Source organism: Odontesthes bonariensis, chromosome 16, assembly GCF_027942865.1.
Source record: "Odontesthes bonariensis isolate fOdoBon6 chromosome 16, fOdoBon6.hap1, whole genome shotgun sequence".
In the NCBI taxonomy this organism is placed as follows: Eukaryota; Metazoa; Chordata; class Actinopteri; order Atheriniformes; family Atherinopsidae; genus Odontesthes; species Odontesthes bonariensis.
Window position 1 is genome coordinate 10,485,222 of NC_134521.1, and position 13,578 is coordinate 10,498,799.

Consider the following 13,578-nt stretch of genomic DNA (forward strand, 5'->3'; position numbering starts at 1 on the left):
TTCATTGCACTAAGTATAGAACTGGTCTACCTTGTCTGTACTGCTGCAAGTTTCATCACCTGGTAAGAAACCCACAATTGCAGTGTCATGAGCAAATGTCTACAATGAGCAGTTTCAAAGAACGTAGAGTGATTTCTAGCTCGTAGTGTGAAAAAAAGTATTTATTTGAATGTCTCACGAAAAAAGTAAAATGAACTGAACTTTGAACTAGTTCAGAACTAAAATTGTGAACTTTGAACGTGAACTGTTCACTTTGAGCATGTATGAACTGAACTTGAACTAGTTCAGAAAAGCCACCCCTGTTTTATTATTTATTTTATTATTGTAAAAGTCTGTTGCTCACAGGCTTTTATTATTGTAAAAGTCTGTTGCTGTCTGCTGTGGAACCGGAAAAGAAAGTAATCGGCGGATCCACCAAACATGGAGAAGGGTACGGAACTTTTACTCGGCCATTTTCATTTTAAAGTTCTTCCAGGCGGCAGAGTCGACAGAACCAAAGTCATCTGTAAACACTGCCAAGTTGAATTGTCTTCTCAGCGTAGTAGTTCCAGTCTAAAATATCACTTAAAGGCAAAACACACAACTGATAGCAGCAAGTCATTCAAGGAAACAGACAGTGGAGCGAGGCTTCGACATAAAAACTACAGAAAGATGCTGATGTTAAAAGTGTGTTTGCACAACAAATGTTATGGCACTTTCATTTATATGGCAGCACATTTAAAATAAAATTAAATGCTAAAAGCTATACACTACTTTTGAATTAATTTTTGGATTTTGCGTACAAATGCGATTAATCGTGATTAATCAGGGAAATCATGTGATTAAAAATTTAAAATTTTAATCGTTGCCCAGCCCTTATTAAAACATAATCGAATTGAATCATCAATCTTGTTTTTGCTTTGACAAAAATTAGACCTTTAATTGTGCTATTAAAAGTGTGTGTGTTTAGTACGTGTTGTGTTCAGTGGGTAGGTATAAAAACTCGTCATGAAGTAATCAGCTATTTATTTGATCTTTTTTCCATCACTGGCACAATATGTCAAAGGATTCCTCTCAACTGTGGCGTTGGCATGAGAATGCCAGCATTAAGATTAAGATTAAGATTAGATTTATTGGTCATGCAAACATGCATACACACAAAATTTGTCCTCCGCTTTTAACCGATCCATTAACTCACTAGTTCAAGAAACAACTGGAACTCACTTGGAACGATGAGGTTGAATCACCACCATCATTCAAAAGAAGTGCCAGAAAAGTCAACTGTACCTCAACACATAACAGTCATTGGATGATATGCTGATGGAGGCCCAGCACATACCCAGTAACATCTAGATTTCCTGATATTCACCAACTGGATCAGTTCTCCATTTGCACTTCTGAGGAATACCAGCAGCTATGTGCAGACTTAGTTAGAAACATGGTCATTTGGGATCTTATATCATTACAACTGGTGCTTAGACTTCCCCACAGATCCTTATCAGTATACTCTGGAAATGTTTGAGTCCAGTGTCATAAACACAGGTGCTTCCCAGGATTGTGTTGTCTGGCTTGTATTGTTCATTGTGATGACTCACACCTAGTGTTGTAACATGAGCCCTGCCAGCAGTTGGGGTTGAAGTTACAGTAAGATTAATATGAGCTAACCTGTCTCCTTCTGCAGCAAGTCACTGAAAAAAAAAAGAAAAGAGGTCACTGGAGGTCTCGCTTGAGGTGTGAAATGTGCACATCAGGGTCACCTGATGAGCTGCACTCCTGGCTGGTGTGGCAAGCCTTTCCAAAGAGTAATGAGGTGCTGATAAATGATTGGGACCCCTCTCCAACCTACATGGCTCACTGGAAAAAATGCCCCTCCAAAAATAAGTAAGAAAAACAGCAAATACGAGACGTTTTTGCTTGAGATAAGCAAAAGAAAAAAATCTGCCAATGGAACTAGTGAAAATCGGCTTGTCAAGATTTCTTGAAATAAGATGTTATATTTGGGACTTTTGAGATCAAAGTGATCTTGAAATTAGCTTAAAAACCTCTTCAAATGTAAAAAAAAAGTTTTTTCATATGAAATCTGACTCAAAACAATTTGTTTTCAAGACTTTTAACAAGATATTCAAAGTCAAGTCAAAGTAAACTTTATTGTCAAATCTGTATACATACAGGACATACACAGGCTTGAAATTACGTTTCTCTCAAACTCAATAGTGCAGCGCAGCGGTAGCATTTAAAGGTGGGGTATGAGATGTTTTCTGGAGCATTTTTTATCTTATTGTGTAAAAACCTCCTCACAACCCCATTGCACCCACTAAAATAGAATGTTTGAAAAAAATATATATATATTTTAGTCCATTGTAGAGGGTGTAGCAAGAGGAAATGTCTGACCAATAGAAGTAATGATGAGAGTTACTTCTATTGGATTCTGACACGCCAATCAACCGACAGCCCCCCTCACCCCTCCCCCCTGCGCGTTCACAGACTCGTGACTTGTTCATGTGTTTTGAAGGCGTGGTTTCGAGGGGTGGGCTGAAGGGAGAGGCAAGGTTGTGTTTTTTCAAAAATATAGCTTGCAGGAACCGTTTTTCCAAGATCTCATACACCACCTTTAACTTAAAGTGACCATCCGGGATTTTGGACACAGGACCTCATTTCCGAGTCAGCCAGGGTGTAAGAAATGTGTCCAGAACGTTTTTTTTGCATTCCATGCAGTCCTTGTGAAATCCCATATCCCTGTTGCTAAGCTAGCGAAAGTGAACGGCTATGCTCTAGCCTGTCCCAAAAACAGTCTTATCCAGTTTAAACAACATTCAAAACAAAACCGTAATTATGCCAGGCTCCGAATGTAAATGTTTGTCTTCATATAATGAGGTTTGAAATAAAACCGACCTAGCACTGCCTGGATTTTAGAATGTTGAGGGACTATTTTCTCGGGGTCAGCGGAATTTTACCTCGCTGTCTTCAGTTGTGATGTAACCACACTGTCATCAACAGGGAGCCGCAAGAGAGATTGATGGTGATCAAACACAATTGCAAGGTTGGTTAACTTCCTAAACGCCCCCATCAACACATATATTTGCATCGATAACCTGCCATGATAATTGAGTTGCTTTCAGTGTTAAATAAATAGGTTTAGAGTGTTTTCGGGGCAGGCTAGAGCATAGCCGTTCACTTGCGCTAGCTTAGCAACAGGAACACGAGATTTCACAAGGACTGCATGGAATGTAAAAAAAAACACCTGGACACATTTCTTACACCCTTGCTGACTTGGAAATGAGGTCCTGTGTCCAAAATCCCGGATGGTCACTTTAACTTAACACTTTAATACAAGGCAGAAATAAACTATGGTAACCGGTAAAAAGAGTGACAGCACAATGTGGATATATATATATACAAAGTCTCTGATATTGACATCAGAAGTAAAGTGGCATATGTAGAAGTAAGTAAAATAAGTATGTTTATGTGCAAATATATATGTGCAAAGTAAATGTTAAGGTTCTTGATGTATTCTACGACTAAAATTATGGTAAGCAGTGGATTTGGAGTAGTGCAAGTATAACAGTAGTGCAAATTGAATGTTCAGATTTGTACAGAGATCAGTGCAAACAGTTCTTAATGAGTTCGGTGTTGAATTTGTGAGTTATGTAGAGTCATTGATTCAGACGTGTGTTTTAAGATGAGGTTAGAAAGGCAGAGCAGGGAGGGAGTTGATCCTCCTGACTGCCTGGTGAACGAAGCTGTCCCTCAGTCTACTGGTTCTGGCTCGGAGGCTCTGGTGGGCCTTCTTGGCCGGTGATGCAGTGTTCATATTCCAGAACAGGTCCTCCGAGATGTCTGCACCCAGGAACCTGGTGCTACTCACTCTCTCCACAGCAGTACCGTTGATGGTTAGAGGAGCATGCTGGGGGGGCAGCTTCCTCAAGTCCACAACTATCTCCTTTGTTTTTTCCACATTCAGAGAAAGATTGTTGTGACCACACCACTGGACCAGGCGGCTCACTTCACTCCTGTAGTTTGTCTCGTCGTTTTTGTTTATGAGACCCACCACAGTTGTATCGTCCGCAAACTTGAAGAAGAAGTTGGAGCTGTTTGTTGGAGTGCAGTCATATGTCAGCAGAGTGAATAGAAGGGGGCTCAACACGCATCCTTGGGGTGCCCCTGTGTTTAACACGATTGTACTGGATGAGTTGCTGCCGACCCGTACTGCCTGTGGTCTTCCAGTCAGAAAGTCTAACAGCCAGTTGCACATTGAGGCACTGAGCCCTAGACTGTCCAGTCTCTGAATAAGTTGTTGGGGAATGATAGTGTTAAATGCCGAGCTGAAATCAATAAATAGCATTCTGACATAAGAGTCCTTAGTGTCTAAATGAGTGAGAGCTGTGTGTAGGGTAGTTGAGATAGCATCATCGGTGGAACGATTTGGCTGATATGCAAATTGGAAAGGATCCAGAGTGGCAGGAAGGACGGATTTGATGTGTTGCATGACTAGTCTTTCAAAGCACTTCATGATGATGGGGGTGAGTGTTACTGGCCGATAGTCATTCAGAGAGGAGGGTGATGCCTTCTTCGGTACAGGTGGGGACGATGGTCTGACTCAGCGAGATATTGAAAATGTCTGTGAAGACAGCTGCTAGTTCCCCTGCACAGTCCTTTAACACCCGGCCCGGTATGTTGTCAGGGCCAGGAGCTTTTCGGGCGTTGATCTTGTTGAAAGATCGCCTCACACTGTCTGTGGACAGCATCAGTGCCTGGTCGCCAGGAGAGATGGGATATTTCTGTACAGGTGTGCTATTATGTGCTTCAAACCGAGCAAAATATTTGTTCTGTTCATTTAGCATAGATGTGGTGTTGTCACAGGTCTGCGGAGTCGGCTTATAGTCCGGCTTATAGTTCAAGATGTATTGTCTTCAAACCAGTCCCCGTATCTAGCTGAAATAGTACTTGTTAGGCAGTTGTGTCTTATATTAAGTGTAATGAGATATTTTGACTAGAAATGAGACAAATATACTTGGTAAGACTTTGATTTTTTTCCAGTGCTTTAAGGTAACCAGTTCCCATTTTTGACCTCTTGCAAATAAAACTGCAGGTTGGCCAAGATCTGGACTTCTTCTCACAGGCGTCAGGCTCCTATCCATGCACACTGCCATACTGTCACATCTGTCTTGTACCTATTCAAAATCACTATAAAGAGGATATTCATCTCTGTTTCATTTAACAGTACACTGGAAAAAAGTCTTACCAAGTGTAAGCGCCATTTATTATTGTTTCGTTAGTTGCACTGATTTGTGCTGATGTTGTTGGAGGAATAAGTTCACGTATGCTTTGAATTTAGAGCCATCTGTGTTTCCGTTGACGCTGAATGCAGTTTACGTTGAATGCTGTTTACGTAGAGAACGCAGGAAGTGAAGTTTTGTTGTTAACCATGTGTAAAAATAAATGAGAATGTGGCGGAGCAACACAGTTGTTTTACCGTCTGTGTCGGCACACAGCCAGCTCAACGAGTAACGTGGTCTCATGTCATTTCTCAAGAGTGGTTAAGAGTAAGAAACAAAGAAAGAAGAAAAGAACGTAAGATAGCCACTACACCAAGTATATTTGTCTTATTTCTAGTCAAAATATCTCATTACACTTAATATAAGACACAATTGCCTAACAAGTGCTATTTCAGCCAGATATAGGGACTTGTTTGAAGACAGTACATCTTGAATATCTTGTTAAGTGAAAAAGTATTTAAAACAAATTGTTTTGAGTCACATATCATATGAAACAAGCTTTTTTTTTTTACATTTGAAGACGTTTTTAAGCTAATTTCAAGATCACTTTTATCTCAAAAGTCCTAGATATCACATCTTATTTAAAGAAATCTTGACAAGCCGATTTTCATTAGTTCCATTGGCAGATTTTCTTTGCTTATCTCAATCAAAAACGTCTTGTATTTGTTGTTTTTCTTACTTATTTTTGTAGGGGCATTTTTTCCAGTGTATTGTACGCAGTGTTGGGAGTAATGACGTTTAAGGATAACGGCATTATTTTCCCAGTAACGGAGTAATCTAATTAATTACTTTCCCCATCGTTACAACGCCGTTATCGTTACTGAGAATATAAAGTGGTGCGTTACTACAATTTGGTTGTAGGCTTTAGGCTACACATCAGGTGCCTGTAGAGAGCAGGGGTGGGGATGATGACACTGTTGCAAATGCGATGATGATTGGCTGTGTGTCTCACTGCACGCGCTAAACATGCACAAGACAACGGCGACAAGCTAGGGAAGTTCACAGGTAGCGTTTTTTAACTGGAATTACTGGCACTACTTCTCACCCGTGTGTCTGGAAGGTGAAGGTAGGACACGGATGCGGACTTCAAAATAGAAAACTGGGTTTATTAACAAAAACAACAAAGTACAAACAAAAAGCGCGGCTGAGCCGGTTTCAAAAAACTACTGTGGAAAAAATAAACAAGGAACTTGGCATGGCAATAAATGAATAAATCCTTAACTAGAAGATGACGGGGAACATGAGTAACAACGGGAAGCAAGACAGGCAGGTCAGGTAGGTAAGGTAAGAATCTCACAAAGAAACACAAAGGACTGAGAACTAAATATAGTGAGAGTGATTGGGCACAAGGTGCAGCTGGTGGGGAATAAACAGGTGCAGTGAATGAACTAATGAACTGGTACGTGACGTGAGGGGAAAAGCAATGGCAAAACTGAAAACCAAGACGTGAACCGAAGCACAAAAACGTAACCTAAAACATAAAACTAAAAACATGAGTCCATGGGCGTGACACCGTGGAGATAAAAGGCAAGAATATGTATGTAATATGCATGCTATGCCCAGAGAAAAAAACTGTATCCACATCTGCCTCAAGTTACTCAAATCTAATTAAGCACCTTACATCAACCCATGCGAAAATGAAGCACTTGTTGCTTCTGCAGCTAACCCAAGCCCAAGCCCAAATGCACCCGATTTTTGGGGTCAGAATTTATTTAATAATTTATTTCTATGCATCATATGGCAGGCTGCAATCTATTGAGTTAAAATAAATACCGAATGTTCTAAATTACTGTATTTAGTGTTTTTATATCTTCTATATAGGGAGTATAGGGAAATATTCACTAAGTCTGGTCCATTTATTTTTTTTTCCTTTAGCACAAGTTTCTTGTGTTTACCTTGAATGAATTCAATCAGTTAATATAAACATATTTGATGTTAAAGATGTTATAGAACATAATAGCGTTATAGAACACAAAAAATAACGCCACAGTTACTTTGCTGAGTAACTAATTACTTTTACAATGTGGTAACTGAGTTACTAACTCAATTACTTTTTGGGAGCAGTAACTGAAACTATAACTAATTACTTTTTAAAAGTAGCTTGACCAACACTGATTGTACGGTGGCCGACACGTGCAAACGCCGAAACAAATCCAACAGTAAAACGCTGCAAGAGAAAAATGCGGCAATCACAAAAACGACCGGAGCACACGCGCTGCAACCCCCCAAAACACATGCAAGAGAGAAACGGGCAGCAAAATCCAAAACACATGCAAGAGAGAAACGGGCAGCAAAATCCAAAACACATGCAAGAGAGAAACGCTGCAAACCCCAAAACACATGCAAGAGAAAAACGTGCCGCAAACTTCAAAACACAACAGAAGTTCGCCAGGCCACTAGGCGGTCTCGACCTGTGGGATAGGGGATCGACTTTGGGAGATCTACCATATAAATGAAAGAGAATTAAGTCAAAAGGTACGTTGTCATTTATGTCTTTTTTAAACACTTGGCTGTAATCCTTTACTTTATTATAGAAGAGCAGCGGAGTAATGTCGCTATAATAAGGTAAAAGATTACGGCCAAGTGTTTAAAAAAGACATAAGTGACAACGTACCTTTTGACTTTCTTCTCTTTCAATAATATGGTAGATCTCCCAAAGTCGATCCCCTATCCCACAGGTCGAGACCGCCTAGTGGCCTGGCGAACTTCCGTTGTGTTTTGAAGTTTGCACCACGTTTTTTTCTTGCATGTGTTTTGAAGTTTGCAGCGTTTCTCTCTTGCATGTGTTTTGGGGGTTGCAGCGCGTGTGCTCCGGTCGTTTTTGTGATTGCCGCATTTTTCTCTTGCAGCGTTTTACTGTTGGATTTGTTTCGCCGTTTGCAAAATGTTTGCACGTGTCGGCCACCGTAGTATTGACTTGTCGTAACTGCTGGAGCTGCTTTGTCATAAATAATCTCTTCTGCTGTTTCAACATCCTTCAATGAATCATGCCAGATAAGATTTTGGCACAATTACTTGCCGCTACGCGTCAGTGACAATGTTTTCAATAAGTCGTCCTACGAGATGACTTTTATGATTGTCTGTTCTCCAGAATTTTCTCATGGCGTTTGTTAAATTATTGGAGTGTAAATCATCTGCAAGCGAAGAGAAAGACAGTTTTGTTTTGCTTTGCAGGTTTGACTACTCCTTTGTAGTTATCTATCTAACTTTAGACTCTAGATACTGCATTCCCATAATGTACCGGCTGTTGCTCAGGGGGAAGAGCAGTTGCCTAGAGCTGAACCAGAAGGTCGGTGTTTGAACTATACATCTTTTTCTCTCTTTGAATGAACCAATGAATCTTTTTAGCCAGGCAAAATGAATGTTTTCCAGTTTCGAGTTCCTAAATAAGCCGCGTGTTTCGGATAGTCAACACAAGCTGCAAGTAAGGCACCAGAAGTCAGAGACAGCAGGAGAAAAAACAAAACTGAAAATGTGTAGCGGATTGCATGCAAATCTAGAACAAATCCAGGAAAGGAACGTTGAGATAATGACATCTTTCCAGTACCTGAAAATTCGTCTGAATAATGAACCGCAGAGCTTCTTCAGAGGCAGATTGCTCCACCTAACACGTGTGAAGGAGTGCAATCAGACTCTACAATGATGTCAGTAGAAGTGAGATTTAAAAAGGATTAAAAAGACACAGAATAGCAGGAATACCATTGGACCAGAGCAGAGATGTCACATTTCATTAACAGTGTGGGAAGAAAGGGAGTGGCAGTGAAGCTATGGAAAATCCCAAAGCACCAAGAAAGAGAATGAATGTAATAGATTAGATCTCTTATGTTGGACTTTTTCCAAAGCTTCAATTAGAAAAAGTCTTGAGCCACCCCTCATTTCTTTCTATCAAGGCGTCAGACTTTCTTCACAAATGTTTAGTCCAGTCCTTGGACCCCACCATTTTCAGAGCAATTAGATTTTTTTGTTAGATGAGTCTCTTAACACTGACATATGAAGCACTTAAACATGAAAAAAGGCACCCAACTGAAGGGATAAATCAGTGTTGTACAGCAGTCTGTTGCAAAGACACATACTGTGTTCCCATTTATTTAATTGTATCTATAAAAATGGTATCTCCACATGGTATGCTCTGTACATTAGGAAGCTAAGTGGTAAGGCTAAAAAAAAAAACCTATCTATACCTGTGATGCCAGGTCTACAGCTGTGTTCGAAACAGCATACTTCTCCTACTACTCACACTAACTTTTTGAGTTAGTAAGCGAGTTTTAGTAAGTGAGAAGTTCCCAGATGCATACTAGATTCGCCGAAATGTTGGGTATGCATCATGAGGTTACTACTCATACTCAAACTACCCAAGATGCAACGTAACTTGACGTCGCCGATCGTCATTTCCTGTCAAAACAGCAGTTTCAAGCTAGCTACAACCAGGGTAGGTTCACTTCCTGTTTTCAAAACAAAAGCACCAATTGTATCGTAATGGCTTTCCCTATGATAAAAGGCAACGGGTATTTTATTTTGTGTTAATAACCGGAAGTGCGTTGCTCACTACGGCTAGCTTTAGTAGCGCCCAATTCGTGGGAACAAAATTGTAAATATCCGGTATTTTGTCAGGTTTTCAACACGTTGGGGATCTAAACGATTACTTTCTCGCCTGAAAATGTTTCAAATGTTGCTAAAGTTTACAGAGTTTAGAGCTTAAGCGAAATCAGCTTCAGGCCGGCTGATTTCGGCCCGGGCAGGAGCGAAATGCATTGTGGGTAAACTCTCTGCATACTGTCTGATCGATGAGTATGCTGTATGCAGTATGAAAGTATGTAGTATGTAGTATGCGGTTTCGAACACAGCCTACTGTGTTCTTTGTTCCTGCTTTATTTTGGTAGTCACTTCCTGTCACAGTCTTACTGTCGTCATCCTAATTCTTTTCACCTGTGCATCATTGTCTTCCCCTCTGCTTACAACATTTATACACCAGCCTTTGTCTTGTTCGTTGTGTGTTCGTCTCGTCATTTGTTCAAGCATTTAAGTCTAGTTTTCATGTTTTACGACCAAAGATTTTGTACCTTTGCCTTGTATGCTCTTGCCTGCCCGTGTACCAGACCTTGGATTGATTAAACCGACACCGATTTTGGAAATCTGTCTGTCTGAGTCGTGCATTTGAGTCCTCCAGTTCGGAGCGTGATAATACCAGATGAAGAGTGACTGAAAGTGATGTCCTTAAGAAAGAGGGAAAAAATCCAGCATAGACCTGAGAGATGCATCTGGACCTTCAGCTGATCCATCTGCTGTTGGCCCAAGCCTCATCAGAAATGGGCTCCATGGAAGGGTGGCTGTCAAGAAGCCGTTCTTAAGGAAGGGAAACAGGGAGAAAAGGCTGAGCTGTGCCAAATGACACAAGAAGTGGACTGAAAATCAGTGGCAGCAGGTCTGATGGAGGGATGAATCCTCCCCAGAGCCCGGACCTCATCATTACTGAAGCAGTGTGGGATCATGTTGGCAGAGAACGGAACAAAAGGCAGCCCACATCCAAAGAAGAGCTTTGGGATGTCCTTCAAGAAGCCTGGAGAACTGTTCCAGAAGACTCCTTAAAGAAAGGACAGAAAGCTGTCTGAGAGGGTCCAGGCTGTGTTGGAGGAGAAAGGAGCTCAGAGCAGATATTCACTTTAAAGCTGCTCAGAACTGAACAAACTCTCTTTTTGCCCTATAAATCATATCATAATTTATTTTTGCTGCACCCATTTCCCTGGCAACGGATAAACAAATTAGGGGTGGCTCACGTTCTCGAAAAAATACATTTGAGTCAACTCTATGACTAAAAAAGTAGGGCTGTGCAACGACTTGATGGACATGTATCTACACATCACTGCTTACATATCCCACACACGGAGAGCAAAAAATACGAGCAGCGACACTGTTTTAGCCCAAGTTTTGGTTGTATATTGCACTGCATGTTGTACTCGCTTGTGTTTTTATTAGGGCTGGGCAACGATTAAAATTTTTTATCTATTTAATCACATGCGATTAATCACGATTAATCGCATTTGTACGCAAAATCCAAAAATTAATTCAAAAGTAGTGTATAGCCTTTAGCATTTAGTTTTATTTTAAATGTGCTGCCATATGAATGAAAGTGCCATAACATTTGTTGTGCAAACACACTTTTAACATCACCATCTTTCTGTAGTTTTTATGTAGAAGCCTCGCTCCACTGTCTGTTTCCTTGAATGACTTGCTGCTATCAGTTGTGTGTTTTGCCTTTAAGTGATATTTTAGACTGGAACTACTACGGTGAGAAGACAATTCAACTTGGCAGAGTTTACAGATGACTTTGGTTCTGTCGACTCCGCCGTCTGGAAGAACTTTCAAATGAAAATGGCCGAGTAAAAGTTCCGTACCCTTCTCCATGTTTGGTGGATCCGCCGATTACTTTCTTTTCCGGTTCCGTAGCCGACAGCAACAGACTTTTACAAAATAAAAGCCTGTGAGCAACAGACTTTTACAAAATAAAAGCCTGAAATAAAAAAATAAAAAAAATAAATAAAAAATAAAAAATAAAAATGCACGATAAAAAATGCATTGGTGTTAAATAATGAACGAGTTAACTCGCCCAGCCCTATAAAAAAGTTATTTGAGCTGTCAGGGATTCTTGCTAAAACTTGCCTGCAGGAACCACCGATTCTCACCATGTGGTTGCTTCTGTCTAATAATCTCATCATAATATTTTGATGTTTGTGGCAAGATTTCTTTTGTCAGCTTAATAGAATCAATGAATCACAACTTGAAGACAGTCCAACACAGTCCAACACATAGTAACTCGGCATTCAATCAAAAGGTTCCCTGCTGATCAGAGCCAATAAAAACAATAAAAACAATAAAAACAGCCAGAGTTGCAAAGAGTTTGACTTTATTTTACATTGATCACGTTTTGTTTTTTTTTTTCTTAAGAAAACGTTGGATTTTATACAGACTGTATGTACAGAAGTTCAGCTTCAGTCATTCGGTAGTCTTGCATGCAATAGACTAGTTTTACAATACAAAAAGATTATGTACATGACTTTGAATTGTCTTGGCAGTGTAGTATTTAGACACGACTCACTGTTTCACTGATTCTGCCCGGATGAGATCATGAGCTGTAAAATCATCAAAAAGGACAAAATAGTAGCCCAAAGTAACCCAAAAGTAGCATTAGCATAACCGTCTGTAGAAATGATTTGCCATGGAAATGTCAACCTGTTCAGTAAGTGTGTTATAAAGGGAATATTGTGCATTTTCCTCCAGAGCCATGCTAACACATTCTGTTGCCTCATCAACATTCCTTCTTTGTTATACCCGCTCAACTAATCTCGAGATAAAACACAGTGTTAATAAATAATAGCAGATATATACATGTAATTAAAGGACAGCCACTCATATTTGACCAATAGCAGCTGCATACTTAATGATATCCGCCTCTTCCAATCAGCTAAAACGGATCTTTCAGGGTCTGCCGTGACTGATTTACAGTAAAAGACCAGAGTTGAATCTCTCAAACTGTTTTTTATTTCATGTTTCTCGTTACTTCTGAGGCTGAGAAAATAAAAGGCTTCCATGGGCAGTTTTAAATATTCCAGAAAACCCTCAAGGTTTTATACTTACAGCTGAGCTCTGGATTGTAAGCTTATGTCAACAGATGTGGTTTTTGTTTTGAAGTGACTTGATGCGACACCTGTTATGTATACAGACTCACAGTACAGTTTATGACATTAAGATCAATATGACGATCAACACAGGCCACCTTTTTCTTTCTTTTAACTCAGGCCTGCACAAGCGCCACGTGTGTGTTTTTATAGACATCTATCTGCACATCGGATAATGGCACCTGCATATCTTTAACTCACACAATGAAGCAGGCTTAACAAAAACATAACATAACTACATCAGTCAGTTAACATAGGTCAGGGTTGTTTTGCTCAACAGGTCTCATCCCTTTAGAGCTGCAAACAATTGAAGGATTGTTGGTGGCGGCGTCCCACGCCCACGTGTCACAACAAAAAAACATTATAAACTTTAATTGGAATTTCAACACTTCGCTGAACTCCGCAGCCAGAAAGTATGTGAATGACAGAGGGAACAGGTGCCAACGACATCACAAAAGTGAACTGAAACTGCAAGACTGCATGAGAGACGACACGCCTTTCACGTAGCGTTACTAAGGATATAAGAAACAAATATATACAAGGTTGGTCCTTGTCTGGAAAGCCCCACCTGAGGGTGAGACGGTGTCACAAAGGGTGTTCAGTGCGTGGGATGTGCTGAGTGAACAGCAGTAATAGCAGTTAATAGCAGC